Source organism: Lissotriton helveticus, chromosome 4_1 (genome assembly GCF_964261635.1).
Source record: "Lissotriton helveticus chromosome 4_1, aLisHel1.1, whole genome shotgun sequence".
Taxonomy (NCBI): Eukaryota; Metazoa; Chordata; class Amphibia; order Caudata; family Salamandridae; genus Lissotriton; species Lissotriton helveticus.
Genome location: NC_136063.1, coordinates 1692628521 through 1692644752, shown reverse-complemented (window position 1 = coordinate 1692644752; position 16232 = coordinate 1692628521). Strand labels below are relative to the sequence as shown.

At 51.3% G+C, this 16232-nt stretch overlaps 19 non-coding genes across 19 annotated transcripts; 12 read left to right on the top strand and 7 right to left on the bottom strand.

The window, feature by feature from the left end:
- Positions 1–478: 478 nt before the first annotated feature.
- Positions 479–550, top strand: TRNAE-CUC (transfer RNA glutamic acid (anticodon CUC)). The gene has a single exon. It is a non-coding gene; the product is annotated as a tRNA-Glu (tRNA).
- A 1110-nt stretch (positions 551–1660) lies between these two features.
- Positions 1661–1743, bottom strand: TRNAL-UAA (transfer RNA leucine (anticodon UAA)). The gene has a single exon. It is a non-coding gene; the product is annotated as a tRNA-Leu (tRNA).
- A 243-nt stretch (positions 1744–1986) lies between these two features.
- TRNAE-UUC (transfer RNA glutamic acid (anticodon UUC)) lies at positions 1987–2058 on the top strand. The gene has a single exon. It is a non-coding gene; the product is annotated as a tRNA-Glu (tRNA).
- A 625-nt stretch (positions 2059–2683) lies between these two features.
- TRNAE-CUC (transfer RNA glutamic acid (anticodon CUC)) lies at positions 2684–2755 on the top strand. Its single transcript has one exon. It is a non-coding gene; the product is annotated as a tRNA-Glu (tRNA).
- A 1110-nt stretch (positions 2756–3865) lies between these two features.
- On the bottom strand, positions 3866–3948 carry TRNAL-UAA (transfer RNA leucine (anticodon UAA)). Its single transcript has one exon. It is a non-coding gene; the product is annotated as a tRNA-Leu (tRNA).
- Positions 3949–4191: 243 nt separating this feature from the next.
- TRNAE-UUC (transfer RNA glutamic acid (anticodon UUC)) lies at positions 4192–4263 on the top strand. The gene has a single exon. It is a non-coding gene; the product is annotated as a tRNA-Glu (tRNA).
- Positions 4264–4888: 625 nt separating this feature from the next.
- On the top strand, positions 4889–4960 carry TRNAE-CUC (transfer RNA glutamic acid (anticodon CUC)). The gene has a single exon. It is a non-coding gene; the product is annotated as a tRNA-Glu (tRNA).
- A 1102-nt stretch (positions 4961–6062) lies between these two features.
- On the bottom strand, positions 6063–6145 carry TRNAL-UAA (transfer RNA leucine (anticodon UAA)). The gene has a single exon. It is a non-coding gene; the product is annotated as a tRNA-Leu (tRNA).
- Positions 6146–6388: 243 nt separating this feature from the next.
- On the top strand, positions 6389–6460 carry TRNAE-UUC (transfer RNA glutamic acid (anticodon UUC)). Its single transcript has one exon. It is a non-coding gene; the product is annotated as a tRNA-Glu (tRNA).
- Positions 6461–8258: 1798 nt separating this feature from the next.
- On the bottom strand, positions 8259–8341 carry TRNAL-UAA (transfer RNA leucine (anticodon UAA)). The gene has a single exon. It is a non-coding gene; the product is annotated as a tRNA-Leu (tRNA).
- A 243-nt stretch (positions 8342–8584) lies between these two features.
- TRNAE-UUC (transfer RNA glutamic acid (anticodon UUC)) lies at positions 8585–8656 on the top strand. Its single transcript has one exon. It is a non-coding gene; the product is annotated as a tRNA-Glu (tRNA).
- A 624-nt stretch (positions 8657–9280) lies between these two features.
- TRNAE-CUC (transfer RNA glutamic acid (anticodon CUC)) lies at positions 9281–9352 on the top strand. Its single transcript has one exon. It is a non-coding gene; the product is annotated as a tRNA-Glu (tRNA).
- Positions 9353–10452: 1100 nt separating this feature from the next.
- TRNAL-UAA (transfer RNA leucine (anticodon UAA)) lies at positions 10453–10535 on the bottom strand. Its single transcript has one exon. It is a non-coding gene; the product is annotated as a tRNA-Leu (tRNA).
- A 940-nt stretch (positions 10536–11475) lies between these two features.
- TRNAE-CUC (transfer RNA glutamic acid (anticodon CUC)) lies at positions 11476–11547 on the top strand. Its single transcript has one exon. It is a non-coding gene; the product is annotated as a tRNA-Glu (tRNA).
- Positions 11548–12648: 1101 nt separating this feature from the next.
- Positions 12649–12731, bottom strand: TRNAL-UAA (transfer RNA leucine (anticodon UAA)). Its single transcript has one exon. It is a non-coding gene; the product is annotated as a tRNA-Leu (tRNA).
- Positions 12732–12974: 243 nt separating this feature from the next.
- TRNAE-UUC (transfer RNA glutamic acid (anticodon UUC)) lies at positions 12975–13046 on the top strand. The gene has a single exon. It is a non-coding gene; the product is annotated as a tRNA-Glu (tRNA).
- A 1798-nt stretch (positions 13047–14844) lies between these two features.
- On the bottom strand, positions 14845–14927 carry TRNAL-UAA (transfer RNA leucine (anticodon UAA)). Its single transcript has one exon. It is a non-coding gene; the product is annotated as a tRNA-Leu (tRNA).
- Positions 14928–15170: 243 nt separating this feature from the next.
- TRNAE-UUC (transfer RNA glutamic acid (anticodon UUC)) lies at positions 15171–15242 on the top strand. Its single transcript has one exon. It is a non-coding gene; the product is annotated as a tRNA-Glu (tRNA).
- A 624-nt stretch (positions 15243–15866) lies between these two features.
- Positions 15867–15938, top strand: TRNAE-CUC (transfer RNA glutamic acid (anticodon CUC)). Its single transcript has one exon. It is a non-coding gene; the product is annotated as a tRNA-Glu (tRNA).
- The last annotated feature ends 294 nt before the right edge of the window (positions 15939–16232 follow it).

Below are 16232 nucleotides of genomic sequence, written 5' to 3'. Positions count from 1 at the left end.
CAGCCACCTTTATGCGCACGCACTCCTCCACTCAGTCTGGTGCTCTATGTGTGTGTAAAGTGCTGTACCAGCTCACCAGAAAGGTAAATTGCTGGAAACCCCTGCTGTGATGCATACATCTACTTTGGAGCACTCTTCTCCCTTGCACTCTTGAATCGCTTAAGCGCAATGTATTCTTCCAGCACGCTGAATCACGAGACAGGGTTGAGAAAGTGTTCCAGCTGTCTGTGCGCCATCAGCAGCCACTAGGTGTCCCTCTTGTGTTTTCCCGTGGATCCCGATTGTACAGGAATTCATCGGTTCAGTAGCGAGGGGGAGAGGATGGCCTGTGCTTGGAAGTGACAGACAGTCGGGTGGCATTATGAGGATTTTTTCAAGTTCTGATTCATATGTGCTGTAGAGAAAAATAAGCTTTCAGCCCCCATGAGCTTTGTCATTCGGAAAGCAGTGTATGAACTTTTGCTGCATGGCACTGGGCTCCCTGGTGGTCTAGTGGTTTGGATTCGGCGCTCTCACCGCCGCGGCCCGGGTTCGATTCTCGGTCAGGGAAAAGTCCTTCTTCTGCCCTTGAAAATTTTCCTTCCCGTAGGTCGCAGGCTTCTCAAAATGAAGTTGCTTTCTGACTCACAGTTTGCCTAGCATCACGCAGTATAGCTCCAAATATCATTTTCGCAAGGTCCCTTTATAGCTGCTTTCCACAGCGGGAGGAAAGTCACTTGTGCAAGGCTCTTGAGCAAGTGAGACCCTGTATTCCAAAGTGCAATTCCTTTTGTAGGCTTCTGACCAAATGGCGTGCGGCAGGAAGTCTCCTTTGGCAGGCCTGCAGGCTTTGTTTTCAAATGGCATCCTGGACCCATTGCAACCCACCTTTTTGCTAAAATGGAAGTCTGGATCTGGGTAAGAAAAAACTGAGCTGCACGTACGGAAAAAAGCAGAGGCCAGCCACAGGGAGGGTGTGGCCAGGGCTGTCTGATTTGCATACTGACCTGTGGCATCTTGGGAATGTATAGGCTTTGGAGCTTAACGGGTGCTGCAGGGGTCTGCCTGGCTGGAGAGATGCCTGTCTGGTACACCCCTCAGGACAGACGGTGCCTTCCGTTCGAACATGGAGGGTGAGGGACATGGGTCACCCTCATATACAGGGGTGTGGCTGTGGGCAGGACGGGTTGTGGGGGACCCGTCAGGGCATTGCCCGTTTGGAAGCCCGTTTGGAAGGCGAGAGGAGGCGGGGGCAGGGAACTCTCCTCAATTTTCCCCCAGAGGTTTGGGGAAAAGCCTTTGCATGTTTGAGCCAGCCGGGCCTGCATCAGCAGATCCTGCTCCTCTGGCAAGGGAGAGCTTGTAGGTGAAATCAAAAAAGGAGAGAAATCTACAAGAGCCGGGTTAAAAAATTCCAGGGGCAGACCCATGTTCCCCAGGAAACAAGTACTTCCTCCTGCTCCCTTCAGTGGGAAAAGATATAGGAGGTGTGTTTCTCTAAGCAGGGGATCTGCGTAGATGGCACTGCATTGCTTTGGGAAGCATCCATGCTGGTAGCAGAGTAGCAGCAGACCCCACAGCTGAGACTTGAATGGGGACTGTTGGAGAGGGGCAGTGGAAGGGCGCAGGAAAATGCTTTTCAAAAGCATCTGCACTTTCTTACAAAGCAGCTGAAAACCCATACCAGGAATGGGGCTCGAACCCATGCGGTCAAACGTCCATTGGATCTTAAGTCCAACGCCTTAACCACTTGGCCACCCTGGTGAGACCCAAGGCCCAGCTTTACTCAACTCCCTTTTTCTGCTGGCTGCTGCAGCACCGGCTGTCCAGCAAGAGCTGTTTGCGGAGTTAAAAGGCTTTTGCAGGAGGCTAAAGGTAATTGCTTATGACAAACACACTGTGTGACACCTAACTTTCTCCCACTTGGACTTTACTGGCAATTTTTATATTGGAGTTAGCTTAGTCACAATAAGGGGGTGAGCAAGGCAAGCACACAAGAGCTTCTCCTCCCTGGTGGTCTAGTGGCTAGGATTCTGCGCTTTCACCGCCGCGGCCCGGGTTCGAATCCCGGTCAGGGAAGATACCTCTAAAGCATAGATTTGAGTGTTTTGTCCCAGTAGCTTTTTTTAAATGAAGGTCCTTAAAAAGGTACCCCTACCCATGAACAAAAGAGGAGGAAAGGGACTGGGTCCCCTGTGCCCCAGGTTGTTTTGCTCCCATTGCCCTCAGCCACCTTTATGCGCACGCACTCCTCCACCCAGTCTGGTGCTCTATGTGTGTGTAAAGTGCAGTACCAGCTCACCAGAAAGGTAAATTGCTGGAAACCCCTTCTGTGATGCATACATCTACTTTGGAGCACTCTTCTCCCTTGCACTCTTGAATCGCTTAAGCGCAATGTATTCTTCCAGCAAGCTGAATAACGAGACAGGGTTGAGAAAGTGTTCCAGCTGTCTGTGCGCCATCAGCAGCCACTAGGTGTCCCTCTTGTGTTTTCCCGTGGATCCCGATTGTACAGGAATTCATTGGTTCAGTAGCAAGGGGGAGAGGATGGCCTGTGCTTGGAAGTGACAGACAGTCGGGTGGCATTATGAGGATTTTTTCAAGTTCTGATTCATATGTGCTGTAGAGAAAAATAAGCTTTCAGCCCCCATGAGCTTTGTCATTCGGAAAGCAGTGTATGAACTTTTGCTGCATGGCCCTGGGCTCCCTGGTGGTCTAGTGGTTAGGATTCGGCGCTCTCACCGCCGCGGCCCGGGTTCGATTCCCGGTCAGGGAAAAGTCCTTCTTCTGCCCTTGAAAATTTTCCTTCCCGTAGGTCGCAGGCTTCTCAAAATGAAGTTGCTTTCTGACTCACAGTTTGCCTAGCATCACGCAGTATAGCTCCAAATATCATTTTCGCAAGGTCCCTTTATAGCTGCTTTCCACAGCGGGAGGAAAGTCACTTGTGCAAGGCTCTTGAGCAAGTGAGACCCTGTATTCCAAAGTGCAATTCCTTTTGTAGGCTTCTGACCACATGGCGTGCGGCAGGAAGTCTCCTTTGACAGGCCTGCAGGCTTTGTTTCCAAATGGCATCCTGGACCCATTGCAACCCACCTTTTTGCTAAAATGGAAGTCTGGATCTGGGTAAGAAAAAACTGAGCTGCACGTACGGAAAAAAGCAGAGGCCAGCCACAGGGAGGGTGTGGCCAGGGCTGTCTGATTTGCATACTGACCTGTGGCATCTTGGGAATGTATAGGCTTTGGAGCTTAACGGGTGCTGCAGGGGTCTGCCTGGCTGGAGAGATGCCTGTCTGGTACGCCCCTCAGGACAGACGGTGCCTTCCGTTCGAACATGGAGGGTGAGGGACATGGGTCACCCTCATATACAGGGGTGTGGCTGTGGGCAGGACGGGTTGTGGGGGACCCGTCAGGGCATTGCCCGTTTGGAAGCCCGTTTGGAAGGCGAGAGGAGGCGGGGGCAGGGAACTCTCCTCAATTTTCCCCCAGAGGTTTGGGGAAAAGCCTTTGCACGTTTGAGCCAGCCGGGCCTGCATCAGCAGATCCTGCTCCTCTGGCAAGGGAGAGCTTGTAGGTGAAATCAAAAAAGGAGAGAAATCTACAAGAGCCGGGTTAAAAAATTCCAGGGGCAGACCCATGTTCCCCAGGAAACAAGTACTTCCTCCTGCTCCCTTCAGTGGGAAAAGATATAGGAGGTGTATTTCTCTAAGCAGGGGATCTGCGTAGATGGCACTGCATTGCTTTGGGAAGCATCCATGCTGGTAGCAGAGTAGCAGCAGACCCCACAGCTGAGACTTGAATGGTGACTGTTGGAGAGGGGCAGTGGAAGGGCGCAGGAAAATGCTTTTCAAAAGCATCTGCACTTTCTTACAAAGCAGCTGAAAACCCATACCAGGAATGGGGCTCGAACCCATGCGGACAAACGTCCATTGGATCTTAAGTCCAACGCCTTAACCACTTGGCCACCCTGGTGAGACCCAAGGCCCAGCTTTACTCAACTCCCTTTTTCTGCTGGCTGCTGCAGCACCGGCTGTCCAGCAAGAGCTGTTTGCGGAGTTAAAAGGCTTTTGCAGGAGGCTAAAGGTAATTGCTTATGACAAACACACTGTGTGACACCTAACTTTCTCCCACTTGGACTTTACTGGCAATTTTTATATTGGAGTTAGCTTAGTCACAATAAGGGGGTGAGCAAGGTAAGCACACAAGAGCATCTTCTCCCTGGTGGTCTAGTGGCTAGGATTCTGCGCTTTCACCGCCACGGCCTGGGTTCGATTCCCGGTCAGGGAAGATACCTCTAAAGCATAGTTTTGAGTGTTTTTTCCCAGTAGCTTTTTTTAAATGAAGGTCCTTAAAAAGGTACCCCTACCCATGAACGAAAGAGGAGGAAAGGGACTGGGTCCCCTGTGCCCCAGGTTGTTTTGCTCCCATTGCCCTCAGCCACCTTTATGCGCACGCACTCCTCCACCCAGTCTGGTGCTCTATGTGTGTGTAAAGTGCAGTACCAGCTCACCAGAAAGGTAAATTGCTGGAAACCCCTGCTATGATGCATACATCTACTTTGGAGCACTCTTCTCCCTTGCACTCTTGAATCGCTTAAGCGCAATGTATTCTTCCAGCAAGCTGAATAACGAGACAGGGTTGAGAAAGTGTTCCAGCTGTCTGTGCGCCATCAGCAGCCACTAGGTGTCCCTCTTGTGTTTTCCCGTGGATCCCGATTGTACAGGAATTCATCGGTTCAGTAGCAAGGGGGAGAGGATGGCCTGTGCTTGGAAGTGACAGACAGTCGGGTGGCATTATGAGGATTTTTTCAAGTTCTGATTCATATGTGCTGTAGAGAAAAATAAGCTTTCAGCCCCCATGAGCTTTGTCATTCGGAAAGCAGTGTATGAACTTTTGCTGCATGGCCCTGGGCTCCCTGGTGGTCTAGTGGTTAGGATTCGGCGCTCTCACCGCCGCGGCCCGGGTTCGATTCCCGGTCAGGGAAAAGTCCTTCTTCTGCCCTTGAAAACTTTTCCTTCCCGTAGGTCACGGGCTTCTCAAAATTAAGTTGCTTTCTGACTCACAGTTTGCCTAGCATCACGCAGTATAGCTCCAAATATCATTTTCGCAAGGTCCCTTTATAGCTGCTTTCCACAGCGGGAGGAAAGTCACTTGTGCAAGGCTCTTGAGCAAGTGAGACCCTGTATTCCAAAGTGCAATTCCTTTTGTAGGCTTCTGACCACATGGCGTGCGGCAGGAAGTCTCCTTTGACAGGCCTGCAGGCTTTGTTTCCAAATGGCATCCTGGACCCATTGCAACCCACCTTTTTGCTAAAATGGAAGTCTGGATCTGGGTAAGAAAAAACTGAGCTGCACGTACGGAAAAAAGCAGAGGCCAGCCACAGGGAGGGTGTGGCCAGGGCTGTCTGATTTGCATACTGACCTGTGGCATCTTGGGAATGTATAGGCTTTGGAGCTTAACGGGTGCTGGAGGGGTCTGCCTGGCTGGAGAGATGCCTGTCTGGTACACCCCTCAGGACAGACGGTGCCTTCCGTTCGAACATGGAGGGTGAGGGACATGGGTCACCCTCATATACAGGGGTGTGGCTGTGGGCAGGACGGGTTGTGGGGGACCCGTCAGGGCATTGCCCGTTTGGAAGCCCGTTGAGGAGGCGGGGGCAGGGAACTCTCCTCAATTTTCCCCCAGAGGTTTGGGGAAAAGCCTTTGCACGTTTGAGCCAGCCGGGCCTGCATCAGCAGATCCTGCTCCTCTGGCAAGGGAGAGCTTGTAGGTGAAATCAAAAAAGGAGAGAAATCTACAAGAGCCGGGTTAAAAAAATTCCAGGGGCAGACCCATGTTCCCCAGGAAACAAGTACTTCCTCCTGCTCCCTTCAGTGGGAAAAGATATAGGAGGTGTATTTCTCTAAGCAGGGGATCTGCGTAGATGGCACTGCATTGCTTTGGGAAGCATCCATGCTGGTAGCAGAGTAGCAGCAGACCCCACAGCTGAGACTTGAATGGGGACTGTTGGAGAGGGGCAGTGGAAGGGCGCAGGAAAATGCTTTTCAAAAGCATCTGCACTTTCTGACAAAGCAGCTGAAAACCCATACCAGGAATGGGGCTCGAACCCATGCGGACAAACGTCCATTGGATCTTAAGTCCAACGCCTTAACCACTTGGCCACCCTGGTGAGACCCAAGGCCCAGCTTTACTCAACTCCCTTTTTCTGCCGGCTGCTGCAGCACCGGCTGTCCAGCAAGAGCTGTTTGCGGAGTTAAAAGGCTTTTGCAGGAGGCTAAAGGTAATTGCTTATGACAAACACACTGTGTGACACCTAACTTTCTCCCACTTGGACTTTACTGGCAATTTTTATATTGGAGTTAGCTTAGTCACAATAAGGGGGTGAGCAAGGCAAGCACACAAGAGCATCTCCTCCCTGGTGGTCTAGTGGCTAGGATTCTGCGCTTTCACCGCCGCGGCCCGGGTTCGATTCCCGGTCAGGGACGATACCTCTAAAGCATAGATTTGAGTGTTTTGTCCCAGTAGCTATTTTTAAATGAAGGTCCTTAAAAAGGTACCCCTACCCATGAACGAAAGAGGAGGAAAGGGACTGGGTCCCCTGTGCCCCAGGTTGTTTTGCTCCCATTGCCCTCAGCCACCTTTATGCGCACGCACTCCTCCACCCAGTCTGGTGCTCTATGTGTGTGTAAAGTGCAGTACCAGCTCACCAGAAAGGTAAATTGCTGGAAACCCCTGCTGTGATGCATACATCTACTTTGGAGCACTCTTCTCCCTTGCACTCTTGAATCGCTTAAGCGCAATGTATTCTTCCAGCAAGCTGAATAACGAGACAGGGTTGAGAAAGTGTTCCAGCTGTCTGTGCGCCATCAGCAGCCACTAGGTGTCCCTCTTGTGTTTTCCCGTGGATCCCGATTGTACAGGAATTCATCGGTTCAGTAGCAAGGGGGAGAGGATGGCCTGTGCTTGGAAGTGACAGACAGTCGGGTGGCATTATGAGGATTTTTTCAAGTTCTGATTCATATGTGCTGTAGAGAAAAATAAGCTTTCAGCCCCCATGAGCTTTGTCATTCGGAAAGCAGTGTATGAACTTTTGCTGCATGGCCCTGGGTTCCCTGGTGGTCTAGTGGTTAGGATTCGGTGCTCTCACCACCGCGGCCCGTGTTCGATTCCCGTTCAGGGAAAAGTCCTTCTTCTGCCCTTGAAAACATTTCCTTCCCGTAGGTCGCGGGCTTCTCAAAATGAAGTTGCTTTCTGACTCACAGTTTGCCTAGCATCACGCAGTATAGCTCCAAATATCATTTTCGCAAGGTCCCTTTATAGCTGCTTTCCACAGCGGGAGGAAAGTCACTTGTGCAAGGCTCTTGAGCAAGTGAGACCCTGTATTCCAAAGTGCAATTCCTTTTGTAGGCTTCTGACCACATGGCGTGCGGCAGGAAGTCTCCTTTGGCAGGCCTGCAGGCTTTGTTTCCAAATGGCATCCTGGACCCATTGCAACCCACCTTTTTGCTAAAATGGAAGTCTGGATCTGGGTAAGAAAAAACTGAGCTGCACGTACGGAAAAAAGCAGAGGCCAGCCACAGGGAGGGTGTGGCCAGGGCTGTCTGATTTGCATACTGACCTGTGGCATCTTGGGAATGTATAGGCTTTGGAGCTTAACGGGTGCTGCAGGGGTCTGCCTGGCTGGAGAGATGCCTGTCTGGTACACCCCTCAGGACAGACGGTGCCTTCCGTTTGAACATGGAGGGTGAGGGACATGGGTCACCCTCATATACAGGGGTGTGGCTGTGGGCAGGACGGGTTGTGGGGGACCCGTCAGGGCATTGCCCGTTTGGAAGCCCGTTGAGGAGGCGGGGGCAGGGAACTCTCCTCAATTTTCCCCCAGAGGTTTGGGGAAAAGCCTTTGCACGTTTGAGCCAGCCGGGCCTGCATCAGCAGATCCTGCTCCTCTGGCAAGGGAGAGCTTGTAGGTGAAATCAAAAAAGGAGAGAAATCTACAAGAGCCGGGTTAAAAAATTCCAGGGGCAGACTCATGTTCCCCAGGAAACAAGTACTTCCTCCTGCTCCCTTCAGTGGGAAAATATATAGGAGGTGTATTTCTCTAAGCAGGGGATCTGCGTAGATGGCACTGCATTGCTTTGGGAAGCATCCATGCTGGTAGCAGAGTAGCAGCAGACCCCACAGCTGAGACTTGAATGGGGACTGTTGGAGAGGGGCAGCGGAAGGGCGCAGGAAAATGCTTTTCAAAAGCATCTGCACTTTCTTACAAAGCAGCTGAAAACCCATACCAGGAATGGGGCTCAAACCCATGCGGCCAAACGTCCATTGGATCTTAAGTCCAATGCCTTAATCACTCGGCCACCCTGGTGAGACCCAAGGCCCAGCTTTACTCAACTCCCTTTTTCTGCTGGCTGCTGCAGCACCGGCTGTCCAGCAAGAGCTGTTTGCGGAGTTAAAAGGCTTTTGCAGGAGGCTAAAGGTAATTGCTTATGACAAACACACTGTGTGACACCTAACTTTCTCCCACTTGGACTTTACTGGCAATTTTTATATTGGAGTTAGCTTAGTCACAATAAGGGGGTGAGCAAGGCAAGCACACAAGAGCATCTCCTCCCTGGTGGTCTAGTGGCTAGGATTCGGCGCTTTCACCGCCGCGGCCCGGGTTCGATTCCCGGTCAGGGAAGATACCTCTAAAGCATAGATTTGAGTGTTTTGTCCCAGTAGCTTTTTTAAACGAAGGTCCTTAAAAAGGTACCCCTACCCATGAACGAAAGAGGAGGAAAGGGACTTGGTCCCCTGTGCCCCAGGTTGTTTTGCTCCCATTGCCCTCAGCCACCTTTATGCGCACGCACTCCTCCACCCAGTCTGGTGCTCTATGTGTGTGTAAAGTGCTGTACCAGCTCACCAGAAAGGTAAATTGCTGGAAACCCCTGCTATGATGCATACATCTACTTTGGAGCACTCTTCTCCCTTGCACTCTTGAATCGCTTAAGCGCAATGTATTCTTCCAGCACGCTGAATCACGAGACAGGGTTGAGAAAGTGTTCCAGCTGTCTGTGCGCCATCAGCAGCCACTAGGTGTCCCTCTTGTGTTTTCCCGTGGATCCCGATTGTACAGGAATTCATCGGTTCAGTAGCAAGGGGGAGAGGATGGCCTGTGCTTGGAAGTGACAGATAGTCGGGTGGCATTATGAGGATTTTTTCAAGTTCTCATTCATATGTGCTGTAGAGAAAAATAAGCTGTCAGCCCCCATGAGCTTTGTCATTCGGAAAGCAGTGTATGAACTTTTGCTGCATGGCACTGGGCTCCCTGGTGGTCTAGTGGTTAGGATTCGGCGCTCTCACCGCCGCGGCCTGGGTTCGATTCCCGGTCAGGGAAAAGTCCTTCTTCTGCCTTTGAAAATTTTCCTTCCCGTAGGTCGCAGGCTTCTCAAAATGAAGTTGCTTTCTGACTCACAGTTTGCCTAGCATCACGCAGTATAGCTCCAAATATCATTTTCGCAAGGTCCCTTTATAGCTGCTTTCCACAGCGGGAGGAAAGTCACTTGTGCAAGGCTCTTGAGCAAGTGAGACCCTGTATTCCAAAGTGCAATTCCTTTTGTAGGCTTCTGACCACATGGCGTGCGGCAGGAAGTCTCCTTTGACAGGCCTGCAGGCTTTGTTTCCAAATGGCATCCTGGACCCATTGCAACCCACGTTTTTGCTAAAATGGAAGTCTGGATCTGAGTAAGAAAAAACTGAGCTGCACGTACGGAAAAAAGCAGAGGCCAGCCACAGGGAGGGTGTGGCCAGGGCTGTCTGATTTGCATACGGACCTGTGGCATCTTGGGAATGTATAGGCTTTGGAGCTTAACGGGTGCTGCAGGGGTCTGCCTGGCTGGAGAGATGCCTGTCTGGTACACCCCTCAGGACAGACGGTGCCTTCCGTTCGAACATGGAGGGTGAGGGACATGGGTCACCCTCATATACAGGGGTGTGGCTGTGGGCAGGACGGGTTGTAGGGGACCCGTCAGGGCATTGCCCGTTTGGAAGCCCGTTGAGGAGGCGGGGGCAGGGAACTCTCCTCAATTTTTCCCCAGAGGTTTGGGGAAAAGCCTTTGCATGTTTGAGCCAGCCGGGCCTGCATAAGCAGATCCTGCTCCTCTGGCAAGGGAGAGCTTGTAGGTGAAATCAAAAAAGGAGAGAAATCTACAAGAGCCGGGTTAAAAAATTCCAGGGGCAGACCCATGTTCCCCAGGAAACAAATACTTCTTCCTGCTCCCTTCAGTGGGAAAAGATATAGGAGGTGTATTTCTCTAAGCAGGGGATCTGCGTAGATGGCACTGCATTGCTTTGGGAAGCATCCATGCTGGTAGCAGAGTAGCAGCAGACCCCACAGCTGAGACTTGAATGGGGACTGTTGGAGAGGGGCAGTGGAAGGGCGCAGGAAAATGCTTTTCAAAAGCATCTGCACTTTCTTACAAAGCAGCTGAAAACCCATACCAGGAATGGGGCTCGAACCCATGCGGACAAACGTCCATTGGATCTTAAGTCCAACGCCTTAATCACTTGGCCACCCTGGTGAGACCCAAGGCCCAGCTTTACTCAACTCCCTTTTTCTGCTGGCTGCTGCAGCACCGGCTGTCCAGCAAGAGCTGTTTGCGGAGTTAAAAGGCTTTTGCAGGAGGCTAAAGGTAATTGCTTATGACAAACACACTGTGTGACACCTAACTTTCTCCCACTTGGACTTTACTGGCAATTTTTATATTGGAGTTAGCTTAGTCACAATAAGGGGGTGAGCAAGGCAAGCACACAAGAGCATCTCCTCCCTGGTGGTCTAGTGGCTAGGATTCTGCGCTTTCACGGCCGCGGACCGGGTTCGATTCCCGGTCAGGGAAGATACCTCTAAAGCATAGATTTGAGTGTTTTGTCCCAGTAGCTTTTTTTAAATGAAGGTCCTTAAAAAGGTACCCCTACCCATGAACGAAAGAGGAGGAAAGGGACTGGGTCCCATGTGCCCCAGGTTGTTTTGCTCCCATTGCCCTCAGCCACCTTTATGCGCACGCACTCCTCCACCCAGTCTGGTGCTCTATGTGTGTGTAAAGTGCAGTACCAGCTCACCAGAAAGGTAAATTGCTGGAAACCCCTGCTGTGATGCATACATCTACTTTGGAGCACTCTTCTCCCTTGCACTCTTGAATCGCTTAAGCGCAATGTATTCTTCCAGCAAGCTGAATAACGAGACAGGGTTGAGAAAGTGTTCCAGCTGTCTGTGCGCCATCAGCAGCCACTAGGTGTCCCTCTTGTGTTTTCCCATGGATCCCGATTGTACAGGAATTCATCGGTTCAGTAGCAAGGGGGAGAGGATGGCCTGTGCTTGGAAGTGACAGACAGTCGGGTGGCATTATGAGGATTTTTTCAAGTTCTGATTCATATGTGCTGTAGAGAAAAATAAGCTTTCAGCCCCCATGAGCTTTGTCATTCGGAAAGCAGTGTATGAACTTTTGCTGCATGGCCCTGGGCTCCCTGGTGGTCTAGTGGTTAGGATTCGGCGCTCTCACCGCCGCGGCCCGGGTTCGATTCCCGGTCAGGGAAAAGTCCTTCTTCTGCCCTTGAAAACTTTTCCTTCCCGTAGGTCGCGGGCTTCTCAAAATGAAGTTGCTTTCTGACTCACAGTTTGCCTAGCATCACGCAGTATAGCTCCAAATATCATTTTCGCAAGGTCCCTTTATAGCTGTTTTCCACAGCGGGAGGAAAGTCACTTGTGCAAGGCTCTTGAGCAAGTGAGACCCTGTATTCCAAAGTGCAATTCCTTTTGTAGGCTTCTGACCACATGGCGTGCGGCAGGAAGTCTCCTTTGGCAGGCCTGCAGGCTTTGTTTCCAAATGGCATCCTGGACCCATTGCAACCCACCTTTTTGCTAAAATGGAAGTCTGGATCTGGGTAAGAAAAAACTGAGCTGCACGTACGGAAAAAAGCAGAGGCCAGCCATAGGGAGGGTGTGGCCAGGGCTGTCTGATTTGCATACTGACCTGTGGCATCTTGGGAATGTATAGGCTTTGGAGCTTAACGGGTGCTGCAGGGGTCTGCCTGGCTGGAGAGATGCCTGTCTGGTACACCCCTCAGGACAGACGGTGCCTTCCGTTCGAACATGGAGGGTGAGGGACATGGGTCACCCTCATATACAGGGGTGTGGCTGTGGGCAGGACGGGTTGTGGGGGACCCGTCAGGGCATTGCCCGTTTGGAAGCCCGTTGAGGAGGCGGGGGCAGGGAACTCTCCTCAATTTTCCCCCAGAGGTTTGGGGAAAAGCCTTTGCACGTTTGAGCCAGCCGGGCCTGCATCAGCAGATCCTGCTCCTCTGGCAAGGGAGAGCTTGTAGGTGAAATCAAAAAAGGAGAGAAATCTACAAGAGCCGGGTTAAAAAATTCCAGGGGCAGACCCATGTTCCCCAGGAAACAAGTACTTCCTCCTGCTCCCTTCAGTGGGAAAAGATATAGGAGGTGTATTTCTCTAAGCAGGGGATCTGCGTAGATGGCACTGCATTGCTTTGGGAAGCATCCATGCTGGTAGCAGAGTAGCAGCAGACCCCACAGCTGAGACTTGAATGGGGACTGTTGGAGAGGGGCAGCGGAAGGGCGCAGGAAAATGCTTTTCAAAAGCATCTGCACTTTCTTACAAAGCAGCTGAAAACCCATACCAGGAATGGGGCTCGAACCCATGCGGACAAACGTCCATTGGATCTTAAGTTCAAGGCCTTAATCACTCGGCCACCCTGGTGAGACCCAAGGCCCAGCTTTACTCAACTCCCTTTTTCTGCTGGCTGCTGCAGCACCGGCTGTCCAGCAAGAGCTGTTTGCGGAGTTAAAAGGCTTTTGCAGGAGGCTAAAGGTAATTGCTTATGACAAACACACTGTGTGACACCTAACTTTCTCCCACTTGGACTTTACGGGCAATTTTTATATTGGAATTAGCTTAGTCACAATAAGGGGGTGAGCAAGGCAAGCACACAAGAGCATCTCCTCCCTGGTGGTCTAGTGGCTAGGATTCTGCGCTTTCACCGCCGCGGCCCGGGTTCGATTCCCGGTCAGGGAAGATACCTCTAAAGCATAGATTTGAGTGTTTTGTCCCAGTAGCTATTTTTAAATGAAGGTCCTTAAAAAGGTACCCCTACCCATGAACGAAAGAGGAGGAAAGGGACTGGGTCCCCTGTGCCCCAGGTTGTTTTGCTCCCATTGCCCTCAGCCACCTTTATGCGCACGCACTCCTCCACCCAGTCTGGTGCTCTATGTGTGTGTAAAGTGCAGTACCAGCTCACCAGAAAGGTAAATTGCTGGAAACCCCTGCTGTGATGCATACATCTACTTTGGAGCACTCTTCTCCCTTGCACTCTTGAATCGCTTAAGCGCAATGTATTCTTCCAGCAAGCTGAATAACGAGACAGGGTTGAGAAAGTGTTCCAGCTGTCTGTGCGCCATCAGCAGCCACTAGGTGTCCCTCTTGTGTTTTCCCGTGGATCCCGATTGTACAGGAATTCATCGGTTCAGTAGCAAGGGGGAGAGGATGGCCTGTGCTTGGAAGTGACAGACAGTCGGGTGGCATTATGAGGATTTTTTCAAGTTCTGATTCATATGTGCTGTAGAGAAAAATAAGCTTTCAGCCCCCATGAGCTTTGTCATTCGGAAAGCAGTGTATGAACTTTTGCTGCATGGCCCTGGGTTCCCTGGTGGTCTAGTGGTTAGGATTCGGCGCTCTCACCACCGCGGCCCGTGTTCGATTCCCGTTCAGGGAAAAGTCCTTCTTCTGCCCTTGAAAACATTTCCTTCCCGTAGGTCGCGGGCTTCTCAAAATGAAGTTGCTTTCTGACTCACAGTTTGCCTAGCATCACGCAGTATAGCTCCAAATATCATTTTCGCAAGGTCCCTTTATAGCTGCTTTCCACAGCGGGAGGAAAGTCACTTGTGCAAGGCTCTTGAGCAAGTGAGACCCTGTATTCCAAAGTGCAATTCCTTTTGTAGGCTTCTGACCACATGGCGTGCGGCAGGAAGTCTCCTTTGGCAGGCCTGCAGGCTTTGTTTCCAAATGGCATCCTGGACCCATTGCAACCCACCTTTTTGCTAAAATGGAAGTCTGGATCTGGGTAAGAAAAAACTGAGCTGCACGTACGGAAAAAAGCAGAGGCCAGCCACAGGGAGGGTGTGGCCAGGGCTGTCTGATTTGCATACTGACCTGTGGCATCTTGGGAATGTATAGGCTTTGGAGCTTAACGGGTGCTGCAGGGGTCTGCCTGGCTGGAGAGATGCCTGTCTGGTACACCCCTCAGGACAGACGGTGCCTTCCGTTTGAACATGGAGGGTGAGGGACATGGGTCACCCTCATATACAGGGGTGTGGCTGTGGGCAGGACGGGTTGTGGGGGACCCGTCAGGGCATTGCCCGTTTGGAAGCCCGTTGAGGAGGCGGGGGCAGGGAACTCTCCTCAATTTTCCCCCAGAGGTTTGGGGAAAAGCCTTTGCACGTTTGAGCCAGCCGGGCCTGCATCAGCAGATCCTGCTCCTCTGGCAAGGGAGAGCTTGTAGGTGAAATCAAAAAAGGAGAGAAATCTACAAGAGCCGGGTTAAAAAATTCCAGGGGCAGACTCATGTTCCCCAGGAAACAAGTACTTCCTCCTGCTCCCTTCAGTGGGAAAATATATAGGAGGTGTATTTCTCTAAGCAGGGGATCTGCGTAGATGGCACTGCATTGCTTTGGGAAGCATCCATGCTGGTAGCAGAGTAGCAGCAGACCCCACAGCTGAGACTTGAATGGGGACTGTTGGAGAGGGGCAGCGGAAGGGCGCAGGAAAATGCTTTTCAAAAGCATCTGCACTTTCTTACAAAGCAGCTGAAAACCCATACCAGGAATGGGGCTCAAACCCATGCGGCCAAACGTCCATTGGATCTTAAGTCCAATGCCTTAATCACTCGGCCACCCTGGTGAGACCCAAGGCCCAGCTTTACTCAACTCCCTTTTTCTGCTGGCTGCTGCAGCACCGGCTGTCCAGCAAGAGCTGTTTGCGGAGTTAAAAGGCTTTTGCAGGAGGCTAAAGGTAATTGCTTATGACAAACACACTGTGTGACACCTAACTTTCTCCCACTTGGACTTTACTGGCAATTTTTATATTGGAGTTAGCTTAGTCACAATAAGGGGGTGAGCAAGGCAAGCACACAAGAGCATCTCCTCCCTGGTGGTCTAGTGGCTAGGATTCGGCGCTTTCACCGCCGCGGCCCGGGTTCGATTCCCGGTCAGGGAAGATACCTCTAAAGCATAGATTTGAGTGTTTTGTCCCAGTAGCTTTTTTAAACGAAGGTCCTTAAAAAGGTACCCCTACCCATGAACGAAAGAGGAGGAAAGGGACTTGGTCCCCTGTGCCCCAGGTTGTTTTGCTCCCATTGCCCTCAGCCACCTTTATGCGCACGCACTCCTCCACCCAGTCTGGTGCTCTATGTGTGTGTAAAGTGCTGTACCAGCTCACCAGAAAGGTAAATTGCTGGAAACCCCTGCTATGATGCATACATCTACTTTGGAGCACTCTTCTCCCTTGCACTCTTGAATCGCTTAAGCGCAATGTATTCTTCCAGCACGCTGAATCACGAGACAGGGTTGAGAAAGTGTTCCAGCTGTCTGTGCGCCATCAGCAGCCACTAGGTGTCCCTCTTGTGTTTTCCCGTGGATCCCGATTGTACAGGAATTCATCGGTTCAGTAGCAAGGGGGAGAGGATGGCCTGTGCTTGGAAGTGACAGATAGTCGGGTGGCATTATGAGGATTTTTTCAAGTTCTGATTCATATGTGCTGTAGAGAAAAATAAGCTGTCAGCCCCCATGAGCTTTGTCATTCGGAAAGCAGTGTATGAACTTTTGCTGCATGGCACTGGGCTCCCTGGTGGTCTAGTGGTTAGGATTCGGCGCTCTCACCGCCGCGGCCTGGGTTCGATTCCCGGTCAGGGAAAAGTCCTTCTTCTGCCTTTGAAAATTTTCCTTCCCGTAGGTCGCAGGCTTCTCAAAATGAAGTTGCTTTCTGACTCACAGTTTGCCTAGCATCACGCAGTATAGCTCCAAATATCATTTTCGCAAGGTCCCTTTATAGCTGCTTTCCACAGCGGGAGGAAAGTCACTTGTGCAAGGCTCTTGAGCAAGTGAGACCCTGTATTCCAAAGTGCAATTCCTTTTGTAGGCTTCTGACCACATGGCGTGCGGCAGGAAGTCTCCTTTGACAGGCCTGCAGGCTTTGTTTCCAAATGGC